General features: G+C 35.2%; 1 pseudogene; it reads left to right on the plus strand.

Annotated features, from left to right (window-relative positions):
• Positions 1-3,825: 3,825 nt before the first annotated feature.
• LOC122488977 lies at positions 3,826-5,158 on the plus strand (annotated as a pseudogene).
• Positions 5,159-10,102: the final 4,944 nt, after the last annotated feature.

Raw genomic sequence — 10,102 nt, forward strand, 5'->3', positions numbered from 1 at the left:
CAAAATCATCTTGGAGACCCATGAAATTCTTCTTCTAAAATGGTTCTATTTTCTTGGTTGAGGCCCAAATTATTCTGATCACATTAGTTTGTCTTGGATAATATTGGTTCAGTTGAATTATCTAATCATTATTGCCATCTCACTCAGAGAATTTATTTTGTGATTTTCCCACAATCTAAAAGACTTAAAAAAAAAAAAAAAGCAAGAAAGACTTTAATGCCCACAGTATTGTTTATAAAAATAAAGGTCAAAATCATTTTTACAATTGCTTAATACAAAGATTTTTCTAGTCTTGGAAAGAGCTGTGTGTTCTAATTCTGGCAAATCTACAGAGAATTCTGTTAGCCTTTTCCTATTTTCTTAGAATATTGTGATAAAAAAGAAACATGGGTTGGCACTTATTTTAACCTATAGAAGGGAAAATAACACATTCAAAATAATAAAATATGAACAACTCAATATTCAAATAAGTTCCTTGGGGTGGTTTGGAGAATCTGCTAAAATTTTGAAGAGGATGCCTGGAAGATGCTAGACATGACATTTCTCTGCATGCTTCTAGAGAAAAAAAATCAATAATAAAGAAGGAGAATACCTTCTCAACATTTTGGAGGAAACAAACATGTATATAGGGTAAGTATATATTAAGTAGATATATATATATATTAGGGTCGACCAGGGCAAGTGCAAGGGCAAGTGCAATATAGTGTCAAGGTAGCTAATTTCACTCCCTGCTGATTCTCTCTGCTGAGAATCAAGATGGTTCATGAAGATCCTTCAGAAAGTGAATGTAAAACTCTTCATTTGATTTAACCGTGGTTAATTTCAAGGGTAACCTGTACAACTATTGGCCTAAATCACTAAATTATTTGCAAACATGGTCATTTTTTTAATGAATAGAAAATGTTTTACTTTGTTTTGTTTTTGAATCATTGTCCATATACTTGAAGATTTTGGGGGGATTGCAAAGGAGGATATTCCATATTAAAATCTTATTAGTAATTTCTGAGGTTAATCCCCCGTAAAGGGAATGTGCACATCACATCCAGTCTTCATCAGGGGCCCTTACATTAAAAATAATTTCTGAATTTCCCTGCAAGGTTTTAAAAGGTTTAATTTTGTCACTTGTATACAGACTAAATGCAACATTTCATGGATCCAGAACTTAAAATAAGAGGATGCCACAGACTGAATGTTTATGTCTCTCAAAATCATATGTTGGAACCTAATCCTCAATTCTATGGTATGAGGAGGTGAGGGCTTTGGGAAGCAATAAAGTTTTGAAAACAGTGGTTAGGTCATTAGTGCCCTTATAAAAAAAAAAAAAAAAAAAAAAAAAAAAAAAACCCAGACAGATTTTTTTGCCCCTTTTACCATGTAAAGACACAGAGAAAATAAAATATCTACCAGGAAACTATTTTTGACCATACATTGAATCTTCCATCACCTTGATCTGAGACTTCCCAGCCTCCAGAATTGTGAAAAATAAATTTCTGTTTGTAAGCTATGGTCTATGGCATTTTGTTATAGCAGCCTGAGCTGACTAAGGGGAGGAGAGTGAGGAGGTAAAGAACTCATTTCCATGGTAATCCAAGGAAAGAACATGCATAATTTAGACATGGTTTGTTAATAAGAATATACTAAATTCCTGCAATTTTGAAAAAGAGAAATTTACAAGTAGAACATATATTTTAGTCTTGTTTTTGTTCTTTAAAAAAGGCCAAACAAAAGAATAGGGAAAATATGAAATAAGTTTGTGAGTTGCAGACTGTAGTTGGGTAACGAAAATAATAAAATATCATTACTTGGGTGTATATTTGTGTATGTGTATGTATATATTTGGTTTTATTAAAAACCATCTCTTATCTTTTTTAGAAGTATGAGATATACACTAAAAAATAAAAACAAATAACTGGGTTGAACAGAATTAAAGGTTATCATTGATATTACTATCAAGATTAACATTTTAAATTCTTCCTTAATCTTGCTATAGCTAAAGTCAAACAGATTTTTCCATTAGAAACAACACAACAACACTTCAGACATTTCACCAAGCCTAAGTGTGAAAAGAGTCCAAAGCAAACATAAATTGAGGCAATAGCCAACCCTAAAGTTTCAAATCCTATTAAAAAGAATGCAGTGGTGTTGAAAATTCCATGGCTTGAAATACAGTGATGCATCCAGTTGTTTTATTTTATAATTTGTAATTAAATTGGAATTATCAAGATATATTTTGGCCTTCCAAATAATCTGATAAATATTAAAAGACCTTGAAATGTTAATCATTGCAAATAAAATTTGTTATGTGGAGATTATTTCCAGAAAAAAAATCATTTGTTTTACTTACAGTCAACTCTTGTTGGAAGGCAACAGTCCCCTCATTTTCACTTACAAAACAAAGTACGCATGCAGTCGTTTGATTGTTTGGGCTTTTAAATTTGGCTCTGAGTCCTTTGGAGTATAATCCTTTTACTGGAAATTCAGTTAAAGTAACTCCTTCTATCTCTAACCAGATAAACCACATTTCCTGCTTTCACTCCCTTCTCCACCTCTCTGCAGATTTAGTGCTGATTGGCAGTGAAGATTATAGCCTTTGACAACAAGGCAGGTTGATGACAACAGTCATCTTCTATCATTTGGCATCTATTTTCCTCTCTTTTTTGTTCATCTACAACTATTGTCAACTCTGGCTGCTCATTAGACACCTGGAGGGCTTTTTAAAACCGTTTCCTCCCCTTTCCCAAGACATTCTTATTTAATAGGTCTGGGGTGGAATCCAAATAATAATATTTTATTTATTATTTTTTTTTTATTTAAAAAAAATTTTTAACATTTATTTATTTTTGAGACAGAGAGAGACAGAGCATGAACGGGGGAGGGTCAGAGAGAGGGAGACACAGAATCTGAAACAAGCTCCAGGCTCTGAGCAGTCAGCACAGAGCCCCACGCGGGGCTCAAACTCACGGACGGCGAGATCTTGACCTGAGCCGAAGTCGGCCGCCCAACCGACTGAGCCCCCAAATAATAATATTTTAAAAGAAACTTCTCAGGTAATTCTAATGTGTAAACAGAATTGAAAACGCTCTGTTTACTGGGAGTTAGGATGCAGGGCAGGAACCAAGGCGAAGAGTGGCCTCCTGATAACCAATCAGGAAGCTCTGAGCCTCCTCAGTAAACCAATCGGGATAATCTGAACTTTAGTGAGCCAGTTGCCTGTTCTGCGTGGAATAGACTCTAAGACCTCACCCTCTCAACTGGAAAGTGCACAGAAATCACCCACCATCTTGTTAAAAGGCTGTTTCTGATTTGGTACATCCATATGGCACCTGAGAGTCTACATTTCTAACATGGTTCCAGTGATGCGGCAGCTACCCTTACACAGTTCACACTCTGAGTGGCAAGTATTTAGGATAAATCTGGTCCCATAATAAAAATGTCGCCAAGTTTCTTTCAAAAGAATGTAATACTGATACAAAAGGGCGTAGCACACAGTTATAATAATGAAACTTTAGAAACAAATGTCTAATAACAGGGCCAATGTGAAGGGATAATAGTCAATATGCGTTTTCAAAAAGTTGTGAGTAGCATCGAAAAATCAGTAAAATATACAATGAAAAAAGTAAAATATAAAATTATATGTAACCTACATAGGAATATCCCAATTACATTCAAGTGGATGGAAACAGACTGAAAGAAAGTGATCCAGTATGTAAACTGTGAATGCAACAGGTTTTGTGATTATGAGCAACTTTATTTTCTGTCTGTATTTTTCATTTTATTCAATTAATACTTTTTATCATTATAATAAGATTAAAACATATTATCTAAGATGGCGACTGTGGAACCGGAAACCACCCCTACTCCTAATCCCCCGCCTTCAGAAGAGAAAACAATCTAATCAGGAGGTTGCTAACCCAGAACACTGTATTAAGCATCCTTTACGGAGCAGATGGGCACTCTGGTTTTTTAAAAATGATAAAAGCAAAACTTGGCAAGCAAACCTTCTGCTGATCTCTAAGTTTGGTACTGCTGAAGACTTTTGGGCTCTGTACAACCACATCCAGTTGTCTAGTAATTTAATGCCTGGCTGTGACTATTCACCTTTTAAGGATGGTATTGAGCCTATGTGGGAAGATGAGAAAAACAAAAGAGGAGGACGATGGTTAATTACATTGAACAAACAGCAGAGATGAAGTGATCTGGATGGCTTTTGGCTAGAGACACTGCTGTGCCTTATTAGAGAATCTTTTGATGACTACAGTGATGTTATATGTGGAGCTGTTGTTAATGTTAGAGCTAAAGGTGATAAGATAGCAATAAGGACTACTGAATGTGAAAACAGAGAGGCTGTTATACATACAGGGAAGATATACAAGGAAAGGTTAGGACTTCCTCCAAAGATAGTGGTTGGTTGTCAGTCCCATGTAGACACAGCTACTAAGAGGGGCTCCACCACTAAAAATAGGTTTGTTGTTTAAGAAGACACATTGAGTATTCTCATAGGAGACTGCATCAAGAAATCGAGATTTGGGAGCTGAACCAAAGCCTCTTCCAAAGCAGAGTGGACTGTATTTAAGTTTGATTTCCATCTAAATGTTGCTAAGATATGAGAAGTCTCATTTGCTTTTGCCTTGTACTTCTGTGTTCATGGTTTTTTGTTTTTGTTTGTTTGTTTGTTTGTTTGTTTTTTGCTTAAGAGTGTCCACTATCCCAATCAAAGAATTACAGTACACATCATCCCCAGAATCCATGAATGTGTTCCTGGCCCACTCATGTAATAGCTTACTAAAATTACCATTATAAGCACATTTTACCCATCTACAATATTCAAAAAAGAACTTGCATTTCTGTACCTTAAAGGAAAAAAAATTCTGTTTATGTTCCATTGTGTGCAGGAGCATATTTTGCTGATTTGAAAGAGTATGATGCATACAGCAATCTAGCAAAATCTAGCAATTTTATTTATTTCTTTTTACAGCATTGTCTTTGCTGTACTCTTGCTGATGGCTGCTAGATTTAAATTTATTTGTTTCCCTGCTTTATAACATTAGTGACTCTGATTTCAGTTTTTCATTTGTTTTGCTTTTGTTTTTTTCCTCATGTAACAGTGGTGAAGGATCCAGAAATATGACATAAAGGTGGAATAAACATTAATTTTGTGTATTCTTTGGTATTTTTTTTTTGCTTTTTTTTGTAACTACCAAGCTTTGCTACAAATTTAGGCATTTCATTCAAATCAGTGATCTATGTTTGCATGATTTCCTAAGCATAATTGTGGCTTATATAAAAAAAAAATGTAACATCATAATTACATTCTTAATTAGAATTAGTATCTCTGTTTTTGTATCTTTATGCTGTATTTTAACACTTTGTATTACTTAGGTTGTTTTGTTTTGGTTAAAAAATGGCTCAAGTAAAAGCGGTCCCATTCATATTAAGACAGTGTACAAAACTGTAAATAAAATGTGTACAGCGAATTGTCTTTTAAACAACTAGATTTGTCCTTTTATTGCTCCATCTCTATAGAAGGAATTTGTATTTCTTATTGCCAGGCAGTCTCTATTGTGTCTTCTTGTAGTGTCTTCCACATGAACAGCAAAAGTTTGGAGCACTATTTTATTATGTTTATTATAATTTTAAATAAATTGAACAGGTAGCATCATATACATGGAATTAAAAAAACATATTAAGCAAAATACTGTATTACATCAGATAATACATTTCTTTTTTTTTTTAATGTTTATTTATTTTTGAGAGACAGAGACAGAGACAGAGACAGAGACAGAGACAGAATGCGAGTGTGTTAGGGGCAGACAGAGAGGGAGACACAGAATCCGAAGCAGCCTCCAGGCTCTGAGCTGTCAGCACAGAACCTGACGCGGGGCTTGAACTCATGAGCCGTGAGATCATGACCTGAGCCGAAGTCAGATGCTCAACTGACTGAGCCACCCAGGCACCCCAAGTAAACTTTTTTTTTAAAAAAAAGAGAAGTAATTTGGGACACACTTATACTGAAAAATTATTCATTATTCATATGATATCAAATTTAACTGGGCATCCTATTTTTTCTTTTTCTTTTTGTTTGTTTGTTTTTGCTAAATCTGGCAAATATATCCTGAAATGCAACAAAACATTTGGGAAATTGGTTTGGCCTTGGAATCATGGCAGAAAAAGAAAAAATAAAAAAAACAAATAGTGTTATTTCTCACCTTAAATTTACAATCAAACCAAGAAAAGGATAATCCCAAATTCTAATTTTTTCATTAAATACTTGAGGCAGAAAATGGACAGTAAAGCAATCTTACTGGAAATCAGTCTGAGTCAGCATTAAAAAGATTAAAAAGAAAAATTCAATTTTGAAAACATCATTATCAACATGACATTTCTTTGTAAAGGTTCTTATTAATTGCTTTTCCATTCAGTAAAAATTTTCTGAATTAAATACAAAAGTTATCTGTTAATCAACAAGATTTACTTTTAAACTTAAACCAAAATGAAAATAAGACGATGAAAATAATATTTCATTCTAGTTCAGCTTGTTTTGTACATGGACCCAGCACCAGGATTTTGATACTTAATCACTTCAAGCTCATAGGTTTCAATTATTTTATTAAGCAATTTTTCTAACAATTAGATGTTTAGGCCTTAGGCCCTTTTCAGTTTTACATTTCTTTCTATAGTTTCAATGTGTCTTTTAGGGAGAGAGACTTTCCAATAAGATCACAAATTACATGATGGCAGAGAGTAACACTATCTTCACCTTTCCTTCCAACTTTAATCCCATGATGCCGTGAGCCCCCTGTCCCCTCACTAAGTTCCAAAGGTGGATTGCATTGCAGATGTGTATCTTTCACAAAGAGTTTTAAAGAGAAGCTTCAACATTTATATAAGAAGGGAGAGACATCATGCTAAGATATTACAGTCTGCCTTGGGCATGCGGAGGGCAAGCTTGCCATTTAAAAAACAAAAGCCCCAGAAGACTTGTAGATATACAAGAGATTTGTACAAGGTTATTTATAGCAGTGCTGTTTGCAATCAGAATAGAAACTAAACTAAACTAAACTAAACTAAACTAAACTAAACTTGCTAATAGTCATTATTAGTAGAATACATAAACCATCACCGTGCATTCATATATTGAAATATTAAAAAATATTTGAATTTCATATACACAAAATAACATGGTCATAATGTCTACCAAAGATAAGCAAGACACGTAGCATAATTCCACATATATAAATCTCAAAATATGTAAAACAAAACAATATACTATTTAAGTTTACAAATAATGTAGTAAAACTATAAGAAGACAAGGGAATGAAAAATACAAAATCCAGATAATAGTTACCTTTGAGGGAAAGGGACAAACTGACACCAGCAAAAGAGATACAGTGGGCTTCAAGGTAGTGATAATGGTCTTTGTTAATGTAGGTCATGGTGATCGCTCTATTATGATTCTGTATACCATCTATACTTTTTACTTTTATTATCACAATAACATTCATTATACAAACTAATAATAATAAGCAACTTTATCATCCCAGGCACATTTATTTATTTGTTTGCTTGTTTATTGAGTATCTATACAGATATATAGATATATATATATAGAGAGAGAGAGAGAGAAAGAGAGAGAATGTAATATAATATACTTAGTAAGTTGATTTTGGGGGGCTTATTATTAGTAAACATACCCAAATTAACATTAGATGGTAGCTAGTGGAGTCATAGGAGTTGAGGGAGGTATTTTAAAAGAGAAACTTGACTATATTCCTACTCTGAGCATAAGCAATAAAAAGAAAGGGGTTGGGTTGAAGAAAAAATAACTGATGAAGTCTCAGAAAGTGGATGAATTAATCTTGAACAGAATGACAAAAGAAGGGGATGATAGGGACAGGTTTATAGCAAGTAAGAGAGCTCAGAGTGAGACTCACAACCAGGGTGGACCACTGGGAATAAAGGCTGAGAACTGTGAAGCTTTAGTAGAATTGATGAAATCCATGAGATCTGCCAAGTAAAAATAGGATTGAGAAATTGTTATTATAATCAATTATAATGATACCAATCTGCAAAACTGTGAGATTTTTGCCCAGCAGTTTAGAAATAGAGAGGAAGACTTTTAGTAACAGCCCATGGTTACTTGTGATGATGGTATCTGTGAGGGAGGAGGGTATCTGTAGGTCAGATAATCAATCATAATATATATGTAGCATTCACGAAAAAAAATACATCATTAAGAAAAGATTGAAGGGTCCAATTGAATGAAAAGATTCCACAAAGACCAGGTATAGTGGAATAAGTTAACAGCTCTAGAAGGATATGGCATCAGGCATTATGCTCAGTGAACAAGACACTTATGTTTTCAGTGGTGGAGCAGTTTGTACTTATGACAAGGTTCATGGTGTAATGTGGAAAGTGGGTGGTTGAAGTCAATTGGTAGGTAAGTTCATTGTCATCAAAGAGCGTAAGGGATCATGAAGCTAAAATCACCAGCATTGAGAGTAATGTCATTCAGATTATGGTGTGAACAGGAATGGGGATTTTGAGCCTGACAAGACCTTCAATCAAGGTAGGCGCTTTGCCAGAAATTAAGTCGAGCACAGGAACAATGGGTGGTGTACTCAGCTTACAGAAGCCTCAAAGAATTCTGACATTTTACAGGAAAATGGAGGAACTATAATCTGCAAGTGCTGAGATTTTTAGTTAAATATCATAAGGACCCTTGTAAATAATTATAGAGAATTCTCAAATCTAGAAAATTATCTGCAATTTTTTCAAATTCATACTAGTTGAATACTAATTCTTCACCAACCTGGTTAAAAAATTCTAAGCTTCCTATAGAATGTATTAAACAAATTAAAATGCACTGTGGTGTCATTGGGGATTGAGGGAAAGGAACTATAAGTAGATGTATAATACTTGTACATAACATCAAAGAAGTCCACCACCTAATGAAAGTGAGGATGGTGGCAGGGGCCACAGTGTAAAAAATTACTAGGAGAACAGTAGAAGTCAAGGCCAAGAATGAGGGGAATATTAAATGTTGGCTATAAATGGAAATAGCCAGTCCAAATTAGAGCACTCTTCAAAGAGTGAGGAATAACACACAATCTACAGAACTTAGGACAGTTTCCCCAAAACACAGATTCTGACGTAGAGAATGCTCTTGGGAACAATATTTGTAAGAAAATGAGGGAAGCCGAATTGGACATAGGGAGAAGTTGAACTGTCATGCAGTTGCAGCAAAGGTCCCCATCAATCCTACAGAGAGCTCCAGAACTGGAATATCCCTTCAGTGTTTTCCCAAATCTCCAGGAGGGCAGAACATTGTCCCCCACATTGACAAGTTATTAGAGGTGGGCCAACCCCCAAGAAGGAGCATGATCTTTTGAAAGTCAGTTACTTTGGCCAAAGGGTATTCTAGAGAAGGACTCATCTGAGAGCAATAAACAACTAGCACTCCCACAGCTGAGCAAGTGAGTGAGTGTAAACTGTGGCATATCAATGCATCTGTATAGCCCACCCCTTGTGTTGCTCAGATTCATTTGCTACAAATACTAAGTTGATCACACCTCTCCAAGTTTCTGGTTGGTTTCCTCTTCTGAGGAAATTTACAAGAGGATGGTTATTAGAACAAACTATAAACTCTGCCACTGCAGCTGGACTCAAGACCATAGCTGATACTCATTTTCTTCTTCCTCCACTACCCATTCCAGATGTCCCTCACCCTTGGCTAGCATCTCTGCAATTTAGATGGCTGCCTGGTAAAGAGACCCAGATCCTCATCCCTAATGGAGCTAAATTCCCTGCTCATCAAGCTCTTCTCAGGCTGCTATGCTGTCCATTTACCATTAAAATTATGCAGGGAAATAAGCACTAGTAAATCACGTGGGTACCAAACCTACTACTGCTGATCAGAACCAGTCACTCCTGACAAAGTGGTGACTTCTCTTCTTGCCTAATTGTGTCTCCAACTCTGAAATGCTGAGGCAGCAACTGCAGTTTCAAATGTAATGGGGCTCTTACTGTGTTCTCAGGTGGAAGCATCCCTCTATGGGAATCAGACTCACAGAAGTGCAAATTGACCAAAGAAATCACTGGAAAT

Source organism: Prionailurus bengalensis, chromosome B2 (genome assembly GCF_016509475.1).
Source record: "Prionailurus bengalensis isolate Pbe53 chromosome B2, Fcat_Pben_1.1_paternal_pri, whole genome shotgun sequence".
Lineage (NCBI taxonomy): Eukaryota > Metazoa > Chordata > Mammalia > Carnivora > Felidae > Prionailurus > Prionailurus bengalensis.